This window comes from Cupressus sempervirens, chromosome 7 (assembly GCF_028749045.1).
Source record: "Cupressus sempervirens isolate cs-2001-9-10 chromosome 7, ASM2874904v1, whole genome shotgun sequence".
Classification (NCBI taxonomy): Eukaryota; Viridiplantae; Streptophyta; class Pinopsida; order Cupressales; family Cupressaceae; genus Cupressus; species Cupressus sempervirens.
The window spans coordinates 534,283,245-534,307,238 of record NC_143124.1 but is presented as its reverse complement, the minus strand read 5'-3'; positions in this window follow the sequence as shown (position 1 = coordinate 534,307,238).

Below are 23,994 nucleotides of genomic sequence, written 5' to 3'. Positions count from 1 at the left end.
TTCCCTACCAAGTACCCCTTAAGATAGGAATAGCTAAAATGTTATGGTAACTAGGTGGCTTGGAAGAAGCAAAATTGACTAGTAGGTCAAGAGGCTCTATTTTCCTATCTTGCATAGTAGGTCATTAGTTTATAATAAAAAAGGGTGGTTGGTTATTTTTATACAAATTTTTAAACCCATACAAAATGGCTATCTCCCATGCTCAATTAAATGATAGTAAAGGATTTTTTGATATATTCAAATAGAGGGCCAAGACTAGTGCTTGTAAGCATCAATTATATTTCCTTGAAGATGTAATAAGAAATGAATTCTTTCTCTAAGAACAAGAGATTAAAAAAGAAAAATGGAGAGTCTATTCTAGGCTCTTATAATTCATTAATTGTTTTAAAAATGATTATAGCCCTTTGAAAGATGCAAAGACATCAACATACAGGTTGAACAAGTTGATGATCACTTTCTCAAAGATCATGGAGACAATAAATGAAAAGAAGACTCTTCTCATCAATACTTATCTTGATAGAGCAATGGAAGTAATGAAGAAGTTGTATTTTACTCCTACACTAGGATCAAGACAATTGGTCATTCAAAGGAGGTCTGGCTATAACATCATCAAGAATAAAGAGCCTGCAACAAATAAGGGGAAGCAAATAGTTGGATCATCTAGTGCTACTTTAGAAGAGAGGCCTGAAGAGCCAAGGCCCAAGAGGAAAAAGATAGAAGAGAAGTAAATCTCACAAATAGAAGATTACATGCCTTCTCAATCTTCCTTGCATATAGAAGAGGAACAACTCACTAGAGAGAAAATTGAACAATTAGGATATGAAGGGGGAGTGTTTATTTGTACTATAGAATTTGAGGAAGGAAATCCTTAGGAACCTCCCATGCCTAGCCTTGAATTGACTATTGCTAATTATAGAGGGAAGGAATTAGACCCTATGGTAGAAAAAGCTAGTCATGAATTTTTATCAGATGAAAATTTTGTCAAATCAAGAGCTTTCTACCAATTTACTTGGAGAATTGATATTAAATTTTTTGAAGAAAGATGTAAAAAAAAGAAGGCTGAGCATCCATAAATGGATGATGCAACTATACAAGATCAAATAAAGGATGAAATGATGCAAGAATTTAGAAGTTTGACTCCTGAAGAGGGAAGAACAATGATAAGATCATTTGGAGTTTTCCTTTTTCCCAACTAGGCTATTGTAGATGCTATGCTTTTAATACTATCACCAAGAAATTAAGTGCTGAGGAGAAGGTAAGAAAAGCACTTAGAAGTGCTAAGTTTAGTGAAGATCATGCTACTTTAGTGATTTGGTATTTAAAATAAGGATTAAGAGCCAACTATTCTCAGCCTGATGATACTGGATTGATTGGAAACTTGATTGTTAAAAGAGTGGATGATACTCCAAATGATGAGGCCATAGAGTTCAATGTTGAAGTAGCTAACCTCACATTAGCCTCAACTAGGAAGAAAAAAAGAAAAAATTAGAATTACAAGAAAATTATGAATAGGTTTTGGATGCTTACAACAAGGAAGTACAAAAGAGGATTGAGCTTGAAAATAAGATGATAGGGTATAAAGGACAATCTAGAACACCCAAGATCACTTATCATCCTCATCCTCTAATTGAACCTTTAAAATCAACTCTCCTTGTTGAATAGCAAATACCCCACACAGACCCCAACTTTATACAACCAAGGATTTTGAGGAAGAAAAGAGCAAATTATGGGTGTTGCATGTGGAATTGGATATCTAGTATAAGAATAAAATAAGAAATACAATTATGTATTTGGTAGACAAGATTGGCTAGCCTACATTTTATGAGAAATTATTAAAATTGATGAATATTTGGAATGAGCTAAAAAATAATGAGGCTACTTTTAAGCCAGTTGTGAAGAATTGGAATAATAGGAACAAAGATGTCACTCTTTTATGTTTTTCAGTCATTAGATTGTCTTGTGAGAAAATAGAGAAAACCTTTGACATGAATAATGACCTCTCTAATTTTGATGATAAAAGAATTGCATTATAGATGAAAATCATAAATTATTTCTCAAAGTATCTTGATAAATTTTTTGAACTTTTCCCTCATGCACTCAAGACTATAGATAAATTGAAAGAAAAGGAAGAATGGGCTAAAGAATTGGATGACTTGATATGTATCAAATTAAATAGGATCATAAATGAATAGGGCCATGTATGGTTGGCCAAAATGACTAAGGAAGTTGTTAAAGTTCAAACATTCTTTGATTCTTTAAAAAGGGAGTTGGTTGAAATAAATAAATGAGAAGAAGATGTTCAAAAGAAGCAACATGAAATATTAAATTTTAATTGGCTAGATGACACACTGTTCAACAAGTGGATGTTAGATCTTGTACAATTAAACTAGTTGGTATCTAAAGAAATTAATGAAGATGAGGTGGATCAAGATGAACTGTAATAATTGATGCATTAGTTAAAGCAGAAGAAGAAGAAGATAAACTATCAACTACAATAATAAGTATAGAAGTTTAAAATGATGAGTTGGTAGCAAAAGAATCAAGTGTAATTGTTGGTTTTTTAGTACATGATGACCTAGATGGAGAACCACAAGTTAGAATCAATTTTCAAATATCAAAACCTAGTCCATTACAAGTAAATTCAATGGTCACACAATGTGAGGGATGATAATTATATCAAAGCTAATCATCAGGTGAAGCTCCTAAAAACAAGAAGCCACATCAGAAGTGGTCCCACAAATGAATATTCATGATGTAAACATTCACTTGCACAAATTTTTGTTGTTTATGATAGTAACCTTTCATAATATCTTTCTATCTTAAGAACAACTATCATTCTTCTCTTAGCCAAAAGTTTGTTGCATCTCATGCTATATAAATGAGATCCCAAGGCTAGAGAAAGGGTCTAAACTCTGATGTAATATTTAATATTTTGCTAAGCTGACATTTAGGTCCAATTTTCTTGATGTTCATTTTTGTGATGTATTTTTCTTTGCAAATCTAAGAATACATTAAAATTGAAGGATCATGTTGTCTTATCTAGAATTATTTTGAGTTTTGCATCAATGTTGTGTAATTTTCAATGAAAATTAATACAAAGGAGAATTACACCCATATCTATTTCCTTTCAACCTTGTCTCCATTATTATTAGCTGGTTATCTTGAGATTGTATGAGCAAGGCTTATTCAATTTAATTCAACTAGGATAGGTTGTATATCAGTTTTCTATTACTTTTAATTCAATGAGTTAAGTAAATGCTTTAGTGAGATATAGGATTTCCAATTAGTAAGAAGGATATGCATAATAATGAGGTTTAGGGTAAATTGCTAATAATATCAATTATAATGCAATTGATTAGGTCAAAATAACTGGGTAGACTCTGAATGCCAATAGATGAGGCAATGATCATTTATTCAGTTTGCATATGAAGTAATCATAGATTTGCATCAAGAAAATTTTAAAAAATCAAATCAATTTTACTTTAATGTATGAGGGATATAACAGTTTGTCAACACTTGTTTGCATTTAACCTCTATGTATTGTAGTAAGCTATTGTAACTCAAAATTATTTGTAAATATATGCTATAGGGATAAGTTTTGTAAAAGAATATCAATGAAGTGTGAAGATAATATTAAGTTGTGAGCCCTTTTATCCCTCGGGCATACCCACCTTGGTTTTGTAGAACCTAAAGAGTAGAAAATCCTTGTGGTTTTGTTGAAGTTGGGTCTAGAATTGAAGATTTCTTATTTGAACATAGGAATTAGCTAACCCTTAGACTAAGCTATTCTTTATTATCCTAGTATCAAGTATTTTGTTTCTTGGTAGTTCTAAAACACCAAAAAAATTTCAACTCTACTGGGGACTTGTTCAACACATGCTAATGTGTGAAAAGTACTATAGTCTTTGGTGCTATTTGTATACGTATTTTTTAGTTTCATTCAAATATTGCCTATGGTCATATTGGACTTTTCTAGTGACAAAACTTGAGATTTTTTTAATAAAAAAGAGAGTTCCCAATACCATAGGTGTAGACTAATGTATACCATCCTTACAAGATTGTCTTATCTGTTAAGCTTGAGTTGCAGTCCCAAAATTCTTTTTGATTGGCCATTTTTTGTGTTAGATCTATCCTATATTATCTCATGATATTTTATTTGAGTCAAAAGCTATTTTATGTTATATTTTTTCCCTAGAATAGGGTGGTGACTTAGTCAAGGTTTTGAAGCTAGTGCTTACTTACAAATGGTAGACAAGAGAAAAACCACACAAGCTTATATACAAGAGCCAATCCAGAAGTACCATTGTATACAGACTTACCTCAAGGTGGTAGGAAGAAGCAAAATAAAAAGAAAGTAGATTCAAATCCTACTTGGAAACCAAGAGGTAGTGTGTCATTAAACTCTCAATACTAACCTGTGGTAGGGAGAGAATCTTCTTCATTAAGCTCTAAATCAAAAACCACCAAAATTTTAGGAGGGATGTTTAGTACCCCACTACAGGAAGATGGAGCATATCATGATAAAAATGCATCTTTAGTGGGGAATGTGTTGTGTATACCAGATGTGATAAAATAAATGAACCATAGGCTGGCAGACATGAATGCTATGGAAAATTCTTTCAATCCTAGGCAAGTTCCTTATATGGAAACAAACCTCATAGATCTAGATGATCTAATAAATTTAGAAGCAACTTCTGCAGACCCAAAAGAGGTGAGGTTGAAGTCTGTAAGAAATGGGTTAGAGAAGAGGATGCCAAACACATTCATTTGGAGAATGAGAGAGTGCAAGCGACCATAAATGCTCTCATTGAGAAAGATAATTTGCTTAGAAGGATGGCTGCCTTGAAGGAGCTGAACAAAAAAACTAGAAGAAAGGACCTCAATTTTGCATGCTGATGTTTTTGGAGATGTAGATAATTTAAGATCCAAGGTTCTAGAACAAGAAAAACTCCTAAGTTAGAGACAAGAATCTGTCATATCTCAAGTTGAACCCTATAAGCCTGTTCAACCAGATCTTGTAGATTTGATAGTAAAACCTACTGATAAAGGAAAAGGTAAGGTTGTAGGGATTCAAATAAATGAACATCAAATTATCCCAAAGAAATCTACTAACCCTCCTATGTCTAAGTTAGATTTGGATCTAGAAAATGCCAAAAAGGAAAGGGAGGATTTAGAAAAAGAGCTTGAGAAAGTTGAAAATGAAGCTTAGGTAGAAGAAACTAGAAGGAAGATCCAAGTTATTAAATCCAATTCTTCCTTAGCTTTATGGCCTAATTTATCCACTCAAGCCATAACTTCTATTCCCACTTGTGGACTAGTGATCCCTAACCAAAATGCATCTCAATCTGCACCTTCATCTTCATCTACCATAGGTACTCAGATCCTTGCTGCTCAAATACAACATTCTCAAAGTATTGTCCATAACCAAACCAATACAACAAGTAAATCAAATGCTGTTGATTTTTAGAGGAAAGCTACATACATGGAGAAATATAGACAAATGTCATTCGTAGGTATCCCTAGTTTCCCACATCCAATATCATTTGACCTTATAGACAATGTTGTGAAGTTCTTAGGAAATAATCTTGTTATTGGTGAGGAATATTAAAGGACATTCATAGACATGCTTAATGATTTTGAGGTGGAGAATGAAGATGTAGTTATGAAGCTGTTTGTGCACTCATTGATTGAAGATGCAAGGGATTGGTTTAGAAGATTACTAGATGACAACTTTAGCTCACGGAATGAATTGTAAAAGTTATTCAAAGAATAGTATGGAGATAACACTAATGCTTGTTTTGTGTTGAATGATTTCAACAACATCAACAAGAGCCCTAATGAGTCCACTTTTGATATTAAGGTAAGATTTCAAAAGGGAATGTATAAACTCTTTCAAGTGATGAGACTTAATAAAGATGTATGTCATACCACATACTTCAATGCTTTTGATAGTAAAATGGCTTATAATTTAAGAGACAAAGATCCCAAAACCTTAAGGGATGCTTACAAGATGGCAATCAATATTCAAAATAATAAGAAAGCATTTGGTAAGCTAGGAAGAAGAGATGACCCAAAATTTTTCAACCCTAGGAACAATAAAAAGGAAAGTGGATAAGTCTCCCGCATGTTAGAAGCTCGAGGAAGACACAATGGGTCAAGTGTTGAATCTTTTGAAAAGGATGAACCCACTAGATTTTAATGAAAAAAGTTAAGTGTGAGTGAGAAAATTCCAATTTATAGTCATAATAATTTCAATAGGAAACCAAGAATGTAAAACTATCTATACACTACTCAATGGAAAGATGGAAAGCCTATCCCCAACTAGACCCAAAATACAAAAGATAAAGGTACTCCTGATCCTCCACAAAGAAATTCTCTCAACATGTTAGATGATGTGCCATGGTGTATCATATACCAATCACCTCACTCCTTAGACTATTGTGCAATAGCCCAATCATTTGCTACAAATCATAATGTGCAAAATGAGAAGGGAGAAGAAGGAAAAGAACATGATGATGTGATTTCCAATATGTTAAATTTATGTGATGACTATGATGATTCTAACTTAGAAGAACCTTAAAATGATGTTGTTGATCAGAGAAATTTCTACCAATTACATCATCCACAAGTATTTTTAGATAGTGAGGATTGTGATGAAGATAAATTTTGTACTACATATTTAGATATAGGTCATATAAATTTGAGAAAACCTTCTAAGGAAGAGATTGAAAAAATTACAACATAAATTGTATCACAAGTTCATACTAGCTATAATTTGAGAAACATGACTATTAACAATGAAATTGGTAAGCCTTTGTGCATCTTCATAAAAGATATTGCTCATGAAATGAAGGATGACAATAAGAAAGACAACATAGTGATAGCAAAGTTCAAGGACAATAAGACTAAGAAATGGAAGCCCAAAAAGAAAGTACAATTTTAGACAAGTGAGACAATTAAGGAAAATGTACAAGAAAGGAAATCAGAGTCTAATGTTACTAAGCAAGTAGTAGTGCCTGCTATTGAAAAGGTCCTAGCTCCATGTATTCTTGTGAAGCCCTCTATATGTGAACGAATTGATATGATATCTATGCTATCTCAAATAACTATAAAAGTGCCTTTATCTAAATTATTTAGAGTAGATGGGCATAAAATTAAAGCTTTATCATGGTTGCATGAGATAGGTAATAGCAGTAATATTGTTGAGCATAAGGCCATACAACAAACCCTTGTGGTCATATAAGATATCAATATCATGTCTTAGATTCCTCAAATGTTTTTAGATAATTCATCTATAGCATATTTGCTAGAGATTGATCCTTTCTTCCTTAGTATAGTGGTAAAAGGTAGAACTCTAAAAAATTGCATGATAGATTTAGGGGCCTCTAATAGTATAATGCATTTCAAGGTCATCGAAGCCCTAGGTTTAGAGGTAAACACCAAACAAGGTAGGTGTAGGGCCATGGACGCAAGAGGAGTGCCTATCATAGGTACCATTAATGACTTACCTTTTACACTAGCTACTTACCTTGATGTAGAATTAACCATGTCAATCCTTGTGGTTGACATTCCTCCCCACTATGGAATTTTATTTTCTTGAAAATGGAGTGCAACAATGGGAGGCAGTTTACAATGTGATTTGTCATATGCAACCTTTCATATAGGAGACAAGGCTATTAGGGTGGATAGGCAGCCAAGGATCAACCATATTTTTGGGGATAATATTGATAAGGATTTTTCTTTTTTCTTAGATACTAATGTAAATGCATTTAGAGTAGAATTGATTATTCAAGAAGTTGAGAAACTTCAGCTATAATTGCACATGAAGTAGAATGCTGCATGGATTCACAAATATTGTGGACCATGTACTTGCTAGAAATATATGTGATAGTCTAAGTTACTGAGAGGGGAGGGGTGAATCAGTAACCTTAAAACTTAATCCTTTATTAGCAATTAATCCTTCTTGTATATTCTGATCTAATTGCATGCATGAAAAATTGAAAGCATCAAAAATTTCATAACACTTTTGACACACAATATGGTGACCTAGAAACCTTTCAAATAGAAAGTAAAACTGGGGTGGGGATGATACCCACAAGCTTTAGTATAAAGTTGGCCTATTAAGGGTTATAATGATCACTTATGATGATTTTCCCTATTGGGAGTAATAAGGAATGCTAGGTCCACCAAAAGGATTTACAAATATACAATAAAGTATGCATTCAGTAAAGAGATTTACAAAAGGCTGTTAAGTCTATGTTGTGAAAGGATTTAACTAATCCACCTGCTAGGATGAAATAGTGGTTGATATCTAATTTGTAACTTAGTTTTTTGAATAAGATTCATTTGAGTGTAATTATCACCTTGCTATGATAGATAAATCTTTGCTGCTCCTTATACTACTATAGCCTTTGTACTTTACACTTTTTTTCTTCTTTGCTTATTGCATTACTTTAATACTATATATTGGATGTGATACAATACATTACATATATACCAATCCAAATTAAAATTCAAAAAAGTTGGCTACAATACATGTTTACACAAAATACACAAAGTCGGCCCAATTGCAAGAACTGAGGTTCTGAAGACTAGCTCGATGAGGTTTTGATACTCAACATCTATTGTCAATGCTTGGCATTGTCATGCATTTGGTAGATGTAGAATCTCAGTCCATACTAATCATTTCCAAGTAGTTGAACTCAGTCTACACTAGTGACTTGGTGAATACTATAAAACTTTGCATATAAACTGAATCACTTGATTCACACTGCATAGCTTGGTCAACGCTATCACAATGAGCTGAATATAAACTAAATCACTTGGTTAACACTGAGTGGCTCAATCATCAATACTAGATTAATATCACCATAACTACAAGCTCAGTAAGAACTACACAACTTAGTTTGCATCGAGGAACTCAACATATACTAAGATGCTCAGTTTACACTATTGATCACCAACTTGGCAGAAATTGCTCAATGCAAACTGAATATTGTTTCTTGAACTTAGTAGCAACTGTAGAACTCGATAAAGCCTAAAATGCTTGGTTAACATTATTAACTATACAATAAACTTGGTATATACTATTTTTATAAATAAGTGTGTGTCACTAATAACAAATATAACTATAAAGTCAACAACCTCCCCTTTTGGCATTAGTGACAAAAACACTTATCAGTCAAAACTAAATTCAAAAAGTTCAAGAACACATTTTATTCATCATCTTGTGTCTCCAACTTGGTAGAGTACTTTATTTTTGGGATTTTTCAAAATTTCTTTTGTAAGAGATGTATCTCTAAGTATCTATACATATATGATATGATAATGCTCCCCCATAGATATATATAATATAATTTACATCTTTTCACATCTATTATATACATTTTCTCCCCCTTTATGCATACTACATCTTATATTATATCTTCTCCCATTTACAATACACATCTTCTCCCCCTTTTTGACATTAATGCCAAAGATGTATGTTGTATACTATATAGTAATGCAAAAATGTGACATGAAATCTAAATGTACCTTTAGAATTAGTGCCATTGTCTTGTCCCAATTTTCTTGCAACACCTTGTATGTGTGCAATGCAACTTGAACTTATGTTGAAAGTTCTATCATGTGATTTGTAATTGAGAAGTTGTTATCATGGATGAGGGTTTTAGCATGTGTAATATGTTTCTACAATGCATCCATGTTTGAGAGAAACATGCCTTATATATTTACCAGTGTAGCTCTAATTGTGGCTTCTTCTCTTAGCAATTTTTCCTACATATCAGTTAAAATTTTGATCTTTGTATAGTGGGCAGAGTTGTAACTTGGGTCAAGTTGCAATTTTTCTGCACTTGCCTTTAGATCTTCATCAATATTTGAAAGTTTATCTTTGATTTCCTTGGTGAAAATTGAAGTATCATAGAGTTTACCAAATAATGAAGTTGTATTGTTGCAAGTGGTCTCCAATGAGCTTAGGTAGATAGATCTACTTGATAAATTGTAATCTTTTGTGCAATTAGCTCCAAAACTTTATTATCAAATTTCTTCTCTACTCTTTGCAACAATTTCTCCTATCCATTTAAATCTTCATTGAATTTATGGACTACCTTTGCTAACTAATCCAAAATTGGTTGAGAAGTGTCAACCTTCATGCTGAGTGCCTGTGCTAGAATATTCTTTGCATCTTCAAGCACTTGAAATTCTTTATTTCTTTCTTCTCTAAGCCTTTGCTACTTATCTTTCTTCTAAAGTAGCTCTCCAAATTTATGAATTTGATCAAGATTAAGATTGGAGATGTCCTAATTTGGAATAACAATATCCTCATCAAGATCAATTTCCTCTTCTTTCTCTTTTCTTTTACTCAAAATTTTTGTACTCAATTGAGGCTTTCTCTCAACTATCTTTGTACTTATTATTTGCATGCTAGGAATGGAAACAATGGTAGAAATAGTAGGAATGGCAGAACAAGTAGATATTGCACTTATTAATGAATCACCTTGTGTAACCAAAGTTGATGGAGGAGGAAGTGCTATCTGCTCAGTAGATGAAGTGCTTGTCACTTCTACCAATGAAGTACTAATTGGAGCATGTGCAAAAATTGATTGAGTGCTTGTACTTACAATGTTTGACACAATCAATCCTATAGTATATTTCTTTGAGCTTTTTTTTTCAATGCTTCACTCAGAGAATGAGGAAGTTAGGCTATGACTACTGCTACAATTTTCTTAGGGTTAGTCTCCTCTATGTTCTAAACTTTAGGTAAATCTTCTTCAGTAGCTTCCTGTCCCTATTCCTATTCCTCGTCATCTATATTATCACATTATTTATTTCCTCTTCATCATTAGTACCTTCATATTTTTCATGTTCATCATCATCTTCCTTGTCATTGACATTAACAATAAAATCATTTTGTTTATGAAGATTGTAAATATTCTTTGATGTGTTGGTGACATTCCTTACCACATGTTCAATTTCATTGTTCAAAATTAGACAAGTGTTAAACTTCAATGTAAGATTTTTTTCATTCTTCTTTAAGGATTCTTTTACTTCCTTTTCACTTAAACTCGACATGAGTTGCCTTAGGGTTTGCTCATATATGTCTTTACCAGTTTACCTTGCATGCTCCCATCTTGGCTTAACTTTCTCCATTAATTCACTTGGAATTTTCTAAACAAGATGGTCTAGAGAATATTTCCATTTCCCCATCTTAGACATAACCATGTCTTCAATTTGCTTCTAATCCTCTATAGTTATAGTTTCATACCTTAATGCTTTGAAGTTTTTTATGCCCACTCCTAAATCTATTTCCTTCAAACTTTCCTGAAAGGTGGGTGGAGGCTTCTTGAAAATTATATTCTTTGCTTCTTCACCCATCTTTTGTTTCTTCCTAGATGTTCTCCTTATAAACACATCAAATGATGGTTTTCAAGGTTTGGTTATAATAACCTTCATTACCTTTCTTCTTTACAAGTTCTTCTTCTTTTGACTTTTCTTCATCTTCTGCTTCATCATCCTCAATGTCATCTCCTTTGCCTTTAGTCAACAAAAGAGTGGAGCTGGTTTTAAATTTTGCAATTCTCTTCTTTCCTTTCTTGACTGCCTAATGGAGTTTTATTTCAAGTTCTATTCATGCCTTTGCTTCATCATAGGTGTTAAAGTATTAAAATTTTGGGTCAATAGGCTCATTTAATAGTGCTTCAATAATGTCCTTGGTTTCAATAATGTTAACCTCATAACTTAGAGGCTTGACCCATACATTTCTTGGTCTAACTACTTGAATATATACTTTATCATAGTCAACCATAAAACAAATATCATCTTTTTAATCATCAACAATTTTCTTTGGTATCCTAAATCTGTTATTCATCTTTTCCTTAAATGCATCAAAATAGTTATCCATAATACTAGTATAGTTTTCCCCCATTTCAACTATATATTCATCGATCTAATAAATAATAGGTACATCCTTCCTCCATATGATGGTACCTTTAGATGGGAAAAAATTTTATACATAAAAAATAGTCAAGTTAAGTGTGAATTAAACTTACAAGGATTGTTTTTTGAAGTTCTTATACTCTCCATATTTTTTTCGAATTGATTCAACATCAACTTAGCAAGGTCAAGTGACAAGTTATTTTTGACTACTTCATATGTGAGATCCACTGCTTCACATGATATACTATTGAGTCAGCTTGAGCTGTATATTTTGTGTGCGATGACATGTATCCCAAACTTCAATTTTATATCTATAATACAGATGATCTTCATTCCCCTTCCATCCCACTTGGCAAGGGTTTTCTTTTCTAGCTTGACCCAACTTAGGGTTTTGGTTGTTTTAGCTTTTGCCAACATTGGAAGACTAGTGATCCTATGGATCATTTTCTTGGTTATCACAATAGGTTTCTCTAACCATAGCTGACCATTATGCACTCGACTGAGGATAAATCTTATCCATTTGATGTGAAAATCTCATGGCATGTGTGGAATGTGAGCCAAACCCTTCATTTCAAGGTGATGATGCTCCAATTTTAACACACCATTCACACACAATTCTCTCAAGGATTCATCCATTTCCAAAGTTCTAATATCTTTAATAGTACACTAAAAATGTGATCAAATATCATTTATTAGTAGTAGCTTTGATGGAATTTGTGATTGATCTCTAGTTAGATCTAGGGTTTTTATGATAGCCAAAATTAGCTTGAAGTCTAGTGTCTTCCATTCCACTCCTCAAACTAACATTTTTGACCCTTTCTTAGATTTGCTACTAGTGGATGCCATTTTTCTTAGTAGGGTTTGAGAGAACAAAAAAATATTTAATAGTAATTCATTCAGATTGCTTGGATGCTCTGAAATTACTTTCCAAAAATAGCTCTGAAAATTTTTTGGTGACAAATGACTTCAATTTTGCCCTTTTTATAAAATTTTTCATTTCAATTGCCATAAATGCTTGGTACGATTGTTCACTCAAATGACAAACTATCTTCCACTTCATTTGCATTAAGTGCTCAATAGAGTCAAGCATGACTAGGTGACCACATAACAATTTTAGTAGCTCTCAACCTTGCTCGACAGGGTTAGCAACCTGACTTCACTCAGTAATGACTGACACATCCTTGAATTCTTGATGATCACTTTTCATCTTGAATGCTAATATCTTTCTTTTATTCTACTAACTAGAACTAATGTGAGATGTCTTCTTCAAAATCCTAGTTCCAGTGTCGCTTGAGAGAGATCAAGTGGAAATGCTTGAGTCACCCAATTCTTGAATGGCATGTTCATCATTACTCAAACTTGCATTCTTAGAATATTTTGGAATCCACTATTGTCTCATCTACTTTTTGATGTTATTAGCCTCAGGTTTCTTTTCATCTTCAATTCTTCTAGTATTCATATAGTTCTTGGCAAGATGACCAAGTTTTGTATGAATGAATCATCTTCTGGTAGTGTCTCTTATCCTCATGTGATGTTTTACACAATTCATTCTAGTGCATCCAAATTCTCCACAGTAATAACATCTGCACCAAGTCTTACAGTCCCAACCAAATATAGCTTTTACAATCTGTTCTATTGGGTTCAATATCTTAGTTTTTCATTTTGAAGATTTTTACCCATGCTTCTTACATTTACATTTGCCTTAAAATTTAGGTTTCTCTTTGCATTCATTAACTCTATGACCATGCTGATTGTAATTGTAACATTTTCCATTTAATTTAGCTTTCCTATTTTTCCAATATTTATTTGATGTATTTCCCATCTTACCATAGTGACTTCAAGTAGATCTTTGATTCTTTTGAGCTCCTTGCTTGGATATTTCACCTTCTTTTGTATATCCAATTCTTGCTTTTCCTTTTTGTCTATAATGGCTTTTCTCATTCAATTGATCCATGCCTACTTGAGATTTCATCATCCTCTCATTGGTTTTCTTTTCGTTTTTTAGGTCATTCAATAATCTTTCATTTTCTAATCTTAAATTCATGATTTCTTTGTTTGCTTTGGTGAGTTGATTAATGAAGTCTGCCTGTTGAAGGGATAGGTCTTAAATTTCATCGTTCTTTCATTCTATTTGTTCTTTTGTCTTGTTTTTCTCTTCCATAAATTCACACAATCTTACTAACTAAATTTTTTTCTCTCTTCTTAGTTTTCTTACTTTTTCTTGAAGATTTCCATATTTGTCCAGTAGTTCTTTGATTGGTTTATTGGCTTCATCTAAATTGCTTGAATGAATGTCTTTAATTCTTTTGTCAATGAAGAGTTTGTCATTCATTTGGATTGTAAGATCTTTTCTCCTTTTTAGGGATTGAGAAATTTTTTCCTTTGATTTCTTGAATTGTCCAATAGCCAATTCCAAATCTAGCTTCTCATTGTCAATAGCCTTATCAAGTCTGAATACCTTCATAGCCTCTAATATTTTCTCAAGCTGTTAAAATTCTTTCCTAAGTACCACAATGCTTCGAGACCAATTTTTAGAAATATATGTGATAGGCTAAGTTACTAAGAGGGGATGGGTGAACTAGTAACCTATAAAACTTAATCCTTTATTAGCAATTAATCTTTCTTATATATTCTGATCTAATTGCATGCATGAAAAACTAAAAGCATCAAAATATTCATAACACTTTTGAAACACAATATGATGACCTAGAAACTTCCAAATAGAAAGTAAAAATGGGGTGGGGATGATACCCATAAGCTTTAGTATTGTAGTATAAAGTTACCCTCTTAAGGCTTACAATGATCACTTTTGATGATCTACCCTATTAGGAGCAATAAGGATTGCTAGGTCCACCTTGCAAAAGGATTTACAAACATATAATAAAGCTTACATTTGGTAAAGATATTTACAAAAGATTTTTAAGTCTACCTTGTGAATGGATTCAACTGATCCACCTATTACGATGAAACAATGGTTGATCTTTGATCTACAACTTATTTTGCTAATAGAGATTCCTTTGAGTGTAATGATCACCTTGCTGTGATAGATAAAACTTTGCTACTCCTTATACTATTGTAGCCTTTGTACTTCACACTTTTGTTCTTCTCTACTTGTTACATTACTTCAATACTATATATTGGATGTGATACAATACATTACATATATTCTAATCCAAATTACAATTCAACAAAGTCAGCTATAATACAATTTTACAAAAAATACACAAAGTTAGCCCAACTGTAGGAACTCGAGTTTTGAAGACTGGCTTAATGAGATTCTGATACTCGACATCTACTATCAATTCTTGACATTGTCATGCATTTGGTAGATATAGAAGCTTGGCCCATATTGATCACTTTGAAGTAGTCTGAACTTGGTCTACATTGGTGACTTGGGTGAATACTATGAAACTCAGAATATAAACTAAATCACTTGATTCACATTGCATAGATCAATCAATGCTATCAAAACGAACTTGATGTAAACTAAATCATTTGGTTAATAGTAAATGGCTCACTCAATATTGGATTCACATCACTATAACTACAAACTCAGTAAGCATTACACAACTTGATTTGCACTAAGGAACTCAACATACACTAAGATGCTTGGTTTACACTGCTAATCACCAACTTGGTAGAAACTTCTCGACACAAACTAAATATTGTTCTTTGAACTTGGTAGCAACTGTAGAACTTGATAAAGCCTAAAATACTTGGTTAACACTATTAACTATACAATGAGCTTAGTAGATACTATCTATCTAAATAAGTGTGTGTCACTAATAACAAATATGACTATAAAGTCAATAGTACTTCGATGGGGAAAGTTCTAGGAAGGTTCAAGAGCTAGGTTAGTTTTTGTATCACCAGAGAAGAATACTTTTATATATTCATTAAGCCTAAATTTTTCATGTACTAATAACATAGTTGAATGTGAAGCACTCTTACTAGGATTAAGAGTTGCAACTCATCATGGAATAAAAAAGTTGCATGTTTTTGGTGATTTTGAGTTAGTAGTCTTCAAAGTAAGAGAGAATTATGCATCAAAGAATAAGATATTGAAGTAGTACAAAATTGTTGTATGGGACCAAATTGAATTGTTTGATGCCTTTGGCATCTCTTGGATGAAAAGGAGTAATAACAAGATGGCCGATCTATTAGCAAATGTAGTCATTAAACCTGAGGATATATCATTTGCTGGTATTTCATAGATTGAAGTACAAAATAGGCCATCCATCCTCGATAATATAGAACACTACTGGTAAGTTTTTGAAGATGATAAAAATATTCTAAATTTCTTGTCAAATAAAGAAAAATATAATGGTCAAGAGCTTGACTGTAGTGCTTTAATTGAGACAACAAAGGGGAAAGAGACAATCTTTGGTCAAGAAATTTTGTAGTTGAAAACTGACAAAGTACCCAAGGGATTGGTAGTTTTAGAAAATATGTTTGATAACCAAGATAGAGTGAAGTTAGGGGTTAGGGATCACAAACTACAAGAACTCAAAGAAATAAATCTTGGTACCTCTAAAGCTCTAGAAAAGGTTCATATTGGTAAAAAATTATCTGCTAGAATTAGGAAGCCTTTAATTAATCTACTAAGAAAATATAGACATGTTTTTGCATGGTTGTATGGTGACCTCAAAGCCTATAGAGAAGATTTTTTTCAGCATGTCATACCACTTAAGGAGAATGTTAAACCTTTTAGACAAAAGTAGAGGCTAGTAAACCCCACCTTAGCTCCCAAAATGCAAGAATAATTAATGAATTTAAGGGATGGAGGAATAATTAAGCCAATCAAACACTCTACTTGGGTATCAAACTTAGTGCCTGTTAGGAAAAAAAAATGGAGATATAAGGCTTTGTGTGGATTTCAAAAACTTGAACATTGTTTCCTTGAAAGATAACTATGGTTTGCTTAATATGGAAGCCATGCTACAATAAGTGACTGGTTTAGAATTAATGTCCATGATGGATGAATTTTTAGCTTATAACCAAGTTCTTGTGAATGAAAAAGAGTAGTTGAAAACAACCTTTGCTACTCCATGGGGCACATATGTCTATGTAAGAATGCCTTTAGATTTAATTAATATAGGAGAAAATTTTTAGAGGGCCATGGATGTAGCTTTTCATGAGTACATTGATAAGTTTATTGTAGTATATCAAGATGATCTTACAACATATTCAAAGAAGGATTAAGAGCACTGTAAACACTTAGAGAATTTTTTTGTCAATGCCTTAGAATATGGAGTCTCTTTGAACCCAAAGAAATGTACTTTGGAGTGATAGAAGGAAGATTTTTGGGTCAAAAAGTATCAAAATATGGGGTGAAGATTGACCCTAAAAGAGCTGCTACCATTGATAAGGTCCCCAAGCCAAAAAATCTAAAAGGAATACAATCATTTTTCATAAAAGTAAATTTTTTAGGAAGATTTTTTACTAATCTCACTAATATTAGTAGAAAAATATCTAAAACTCTCAAAAAAGGAGATATTACCAATTGGGATTGTGAGCCTTTAGTACCTCTTTCTCAAATCTTAACTCCTCTAGTTTATCTTCTATATTTGTATTAGTTGATTTCTAGATATTGACCATAGCATCATGCACTAGAATTCCCAAGTCTCAGTTTTGATCTGAAAATCATTTAAAGTCAACTCATTAAACTTTCCCTCCTTCTGAGGTTCTGCAATCTCTACTAGCATATGACTAGTAGTCGAGTCTATTGCCAATGCTACAATGGTCTTCTTCTTTTCTTTCTTCTACATTGGCTAGGAATGAGGTTCTTGTAGGATAAGGTAGTTAGATAGAGCACTCTCCTTGCATCTCCTCTTCTTTTTATCAATGGTCTCTTCCGACCAAGAATTGGTCAAAAGGACATTGAGTGCTGACTGTAGGGTTGTAGGATTGAAGAGCTTCCTTGCCATTGGGGGTGTCTACTTGCTCTAGTTGGTAGTAGGAAAAACAATTACCTTGGTGACTTAGAGGGCTAGAGTGTCACCTTGTTGAGATGCCTCTTGATCTTGACCATCCAAGGGGTTATTCTAACCATCTAGGTTGATGAATTGCAAAGGGGAGGAGGTCTTAACCGCTGATTTCTCTTACCCCTCTTTATTTATCTTATTATCTCAAACCTCTTTTATGTTTGGCAGAGATCATCCTCTATAGGTTGGAGTAATTTGGACATTCTTTTTAGGAAGTTGGTCTCCTTTGTGATCAATAGACTATGTTGGATCAACTGATGTTGAAGTAGCAACAATCATGGATGTAGTAGTAGTTCAATGAGCTATTTTGGAAGCTACTCCACTAGTAGAGCATGCACTTCTAGTTCTCTTCTTTCTCACTCTAGTCCATTCCACCCATTTTTTCATCCTTTTGATGATTCCACACATTAAGACTTCCATTTTTTTGACTATAGGATCTTTAGGTGGAGTTGACACAATGGGGGTCTTCTTGACTTGCTCATAGGTTGAGGGATGCATGTATGATCTATCATCTACAAGATCATAAACATCAATAGAATTATTATATAATTTAATTTCATTTATTGTTAGCCTGGACCAATACCACTTCTTGGTCTAGTATTCATCATAACATCTACCCCAATAGTATTCGATATCTTGGATATGTCTGTGAGTGTATTCAAGCTTTAGATGATCTTTCAAAAAGTTCACTACGTCATATTGAGGCATTATCACCTCATAATCAATTAGTTTAATATTTCTCTCAAAGCTTTTGACCAAATTTTGGGCATCAGACCTAGAAGCTCAGAAGTAAGGTCCTACCACTATTGGGAAGAAAATCCTAACTATCTATCTCACATTGAAACATAAGGTGTTTACCTCTAGTATTTGTCTACATAGTTCAACAAGAACAATCCTGTCCTTAAGATATTTGAGAAGGATTTTGGGGAAGCCATCAAATGCACCAATCCTTAGGTAGGAGAAATATGATAATTGGATTAAATAAAATCCAAGTTGACTCACAACTAATATAGCCTCAGGTGAAAACCTTCACTCAGGGAAACCTTGCAATTCCTAACACAATTTCATTGTAAAGGCATCATTAACCTTTACATATTCTTTGAAGCTCCTTCTTAGTTGTAGGTGGGGAAAGAACTCATACACCATCATGTTCTCATCATAGTCTCCAATATTTACAAGACCTGACCATAGATGATGTGTGGCTAAAGCATAAATTATATATGATGACATGAAAAATTGCTTGAATGATTTTGCTAAATTTAGTTAGGAGGCTAGCTCTTCACATATGATCTGAGCCTAATCAATTTGTAGTCCCTCAACACATATGGCATGTACCATATAGAATTTATGTTTGATGAAATCTAAGATTCCTCCCTTCCTTTCTATTTTAGCAATAATGCTGAGATGTCCACTATTTCTCTTTTCAAATTGGTTCCAAAAAGGGTTCATGGCATTTTACTCTTTTTGGAATGAGTTGTCTAGAACAAAATTCTCTACATGTCCTATCTTTTTAGAGTCTTCTTATCATTAAAAATGGATACGAGGGTCAAGAAGTCAACGTAAAATATTCTTCTCTGATTGAGATGCCAAATTAAGATTGCATCAATGGTTTGTTTATAGAAAGCATAATGGACTGATCGAGTAGAATTATTTTATTTGTCTCTGGGTTGTATCTTTTGATACATTACTTTACCAGATTTGTTACTTTCATAGCCATGGAGAACTTGATAGCTTCAACTAATCCTCTTTCCTTCAGTTTCTGGGCGATTGGGTGAATAGGGTGAGAGTTGAGCCTTCTGTGCAAATTGCCTAAATCATAAAATTTGAATGAGGTATCTAAAATGTTTTTCAATTCACTTTCCAAACTAATTAGATGATTGTACCTTGCTACTCTAATTGCTTATATTTTCATAAAAGGGACAAATTGTTTGATGAAATAACTATCTAGAAAATGAAGAACTATGTTTGTGAGAAATTTGATCATATAGATGCGGGAATCTAAAAGTTGGCACTGCATGAATGAAATAAATCACAACTAACAACTGTAATGATAGGATTTTAAATAAATTTGATGGTTAATAGCTATTTAAAATTTTTCACTTTCACCCATATGATTATTCATAAATTTGATGATCATATAATTCACTTAAATATTATGTAGTAGCTAGACCATCCACTTACTGAATCAATTGAATTTGGTTTAATGGAAACTCCCCTCTTCATTTTGGAATCTTGAACAAGGGTACATACCAAAACCTCTTATGTGAAAGGGAGGAAACATACTCTTATCTTTCAGCAAGCTTGCCTTTTCCTTTGATTCAAGATCATAGTGTGAGCTGTACTCCTATGACACCTTGGGCACTTATTTCATTCTTTTTGATACAAGGTTTTCTCCCATTTCTAAAATTTAACTTGAAGAAGTTGTGAAAAGAATTTTCTTCCATGAGAAATTTATTTTCCTTTTATTAGGGCACATATTTACAACTGACTTCATCATAAGAATCCTTTTGGCATCTTCGTAGAATATCTTCATATTTTGCTTATAATTCTTTACCTTTCTTATCTTGTAGGAAGGGAACTTTAAATGTTTCCACTAGATGGAAAGGCACCCTTAGACCTTGGCCTTCCAAAGAGAGAGATATTTCAAAACATTTTCATTTGCCTTGGCCACTTTTCCTTATATATCCTCGAGATGAATTATTGATCATGGATTTGTTATCCAATAATACATATCAAGGGCCTAGGTTGACTTCTTTATAACATAGCTTATTCATTTTTAAATCTAGCCTTTGATCTGATCAGGATATGATCTTAATCATTAGGAAATCTTTTTCTTCATAAACCCATTAGAAGATGTGTGCTTCCAGATGATGAGAAATTGAAAGGTTGAATTTATGTCTCTCTGCACAAATATAAATTCTATCTTTGGAACTTCAATTTGAAAGTTTCTTAGCTTTATATCTTTTTTTTTCTTGATCTTTTCATCATGAATCAACAAAACATATATTTGTAGATGCCATTGTTGTTCTATTCTTTGGACTATTTCTTAATGAAGTCACCAAAGACAGATAGCTAGTGGAATGGGCCAGCATTTGTAGGAAGCATTCTTACTTGAACTAGGAAAAAAAATGTAGCACAAATAGGACTTTCTTCTCATTGGGAAGATGATTAGATAATAACCTGCCTAAACCTAGATCACCTAAGACCTTAATGCAGTGAAATAATAAGAATCCCACATGGAGGTATAATGGGAAGTGGAGAAGGGAAACCCCAAAAAGGACACAAAAGGAAATCCGTAGGATGTTTGATGAGAAGAGAGCCACCTAGGGGCTATCTAGAAAAGACATTGAACATAATTGCAATGTAAACATGTCAAGCTAGAAGCTCAAAAGGGATGGACTAAAAGTTTGGAAAAAATATTATATACAATAGTATATATATGTATTATGCACAATAATAGATACTATTTAACATGGATAATTATATATAGCGAATGATGATTTACCAATAACAATAAAAAATAAAATAATTTATATTAGTTCAAATCAATCTGACTAAAGCTACAGCTTTAACACTACTTCTTAGCTAGGGAGGATTTGTACAACACATTATGTTCTCAAGTGTATGAAGAGATATCATCTTAGTATAATATTCAATTCATTATAAGGCTAAATTTCTCAATACTCCCTCTTTAAAAAAAAGAGAATTGAAGTAATTATAATAAAATATTTGAACACCTCTTTAAGTCTAGTCTATGACATATTTAAGTTATGATGTCTAGAAAGATCTAGCTTGAAGAACCATGATGAGTTGATTATCAAGGTGGTTGACAAAATTTGGCCTGAAGAACCATGATAACACTTTCTCCAATATATTTTGGTGTTAGGAGATAGATCAACTATTGATAAGGTCATCACCTTACAATAGTGATCTCACACATGAAATATTGTTACCTTTCATAACACACAATTACAAAAATTTAATCTTTTTGCAACAACAACTTAATGAATTTTTTATGATACATTCATTATCATGGCTTTTAGCACTTTGGGAGAATGACTTAATGAAGTTTTTCATGATAAAAATTCTAACATTTATAAGATTTTCACGTTACAATGATTACCTTCTATTTATATATGTCAATGAAAGATTGTCACCTTCATTACATATCATATGCGAAATAGTAAACACCATGAACTGAGTCAAAGGGTGTTATAAGGGGTTTCACCTCAATTCTCTCTCATAGAGAAGAAAAGATTACAATAAATTTTACTAAGAACTTCTCCTCATAGAGAAGATATCATTCAAAAAGGATTGCATTTCAAAAATTCTCCCTTTGAACAATGATCCTAGGAAGTCAGGTCTAGTAGCTACTCCCTTAGAGGCTCTCTTCTACCAAGGATTCTTGTCAGACTCACTTTGAGTCTGATATCAAATTTCTAATTTTCTAGTGATAAGTTATCACTTCCTCTTGATATACATAAGAGTAGACCCATCCACATCACATAGTCACACACATGTACTTCTAGATCCCTATGAGTATCAATTTTCTAAGCTCCTATGTTGTGTTAGAAGAAGTGTCAAACTCCCTCTTAATGTAGAAGGATCTCATAATCTCAATCATCAAAGATGTTTACTTCAAGATCCTCACTTTATTCATCTTGATCATTAGGGTCTTTGGAGCTACTATCATTAGATTGACTCTACACAATATTAGGTAGCATATGTAAAGTACCAACCTTTTCCTATAAGAATATCCTCAACCATAAAGGAAAAGATCAAGGAAAATAATTCTCATAGTATGTATAGAATTACAAAAGAGAGAGAGACTACAAAGAGTCAATCAAGATAATAATATTTATCTATAGATGAAGATTACAAAATTGTCTTTTTAGATTATTTGAGAATGAAAAATCTCCCCCCTAAATAAAGTTCAAGTGGGAATGGAACATTGACTATTATTCCCCCCTCAATGTAAAATTTCTTTTAATTTTTATATTGTTGAACAATTTTATATCAAATATTCAAAAACTCCTTTCTAAGTTCCAACTTGCTCTTTTCGTCCATTAAAGGTCCAAATATTCATTTAGCTTAACAGTAGAAGTGAACATTTCCTTCCATTTTCTCAAACTCATCCACAATGCACCAATATCTTGATTGAATATGATTGTGCCACATGTATGAATCTACAACTCATACATTGAGTTTAATTCATCAAAGAGAGAAGCATAGATGGTTCAAATGAATTCTTAAAAGCTTCATTAATGTTTCACAACAACTCAAATTTCCTTTGTTCATGCAAAGGTATTTGTTTGATCAATATGATAGGGATTAGTGAAGGGTGATTGAATCATATCCTCTATTTTCTCCTTCTCTTTCAAGGTTGCCTCTAATGAAATGCAAGGATCTCCCTCTTTCTATAGTAACATTTTTGGAGGAAAGATTAAGAAAAAAGCTCTTATAGTAATAAAAATCACTTAATAATTATTCTCAATAATATTATTGCCTTTAAATATAAAAATATTAGAATCTTGATTTTCTACTTAATTCACAATGAGTTAATTTATTCTTAGCTTCACTTTCTAGATATAATGATAATTATTTTAAGTAGACTTGATCAATTGAGTAACAATACCTATCTTCCACAGTGACACTGAGAGTTGCATTTAACTCCATCATGTCAGCCAAATAAGAATTTATCCATCTCTTATACTAGCACTAGAAGCTTATAGTCATCCATTCATAAGAGATATTATTAATCTTTTCAAATGAATTTTCATCTAATAATATCTTTTCTTTTAAATATCAATTATTAAATAAACAAAAGAAATATACCTATACTAAATGAGAGTTCATAATATATAATACTCTTAAGTTATGGACAATAAACAATCATACTTCTAATGTTATCTTCTACATCCTTACATCTCCATTGCCTTATATTGATCACCTTTTTTGATCTCTCTTATATGAATAAATTTGAATTTTCTACATATGATAACTATAGAAATAAGACTCAAGTTTTTTTGGTCTCCAACTGTTGCTTAGACTTGGGTTGGCTTGGTTGTGCCAACAA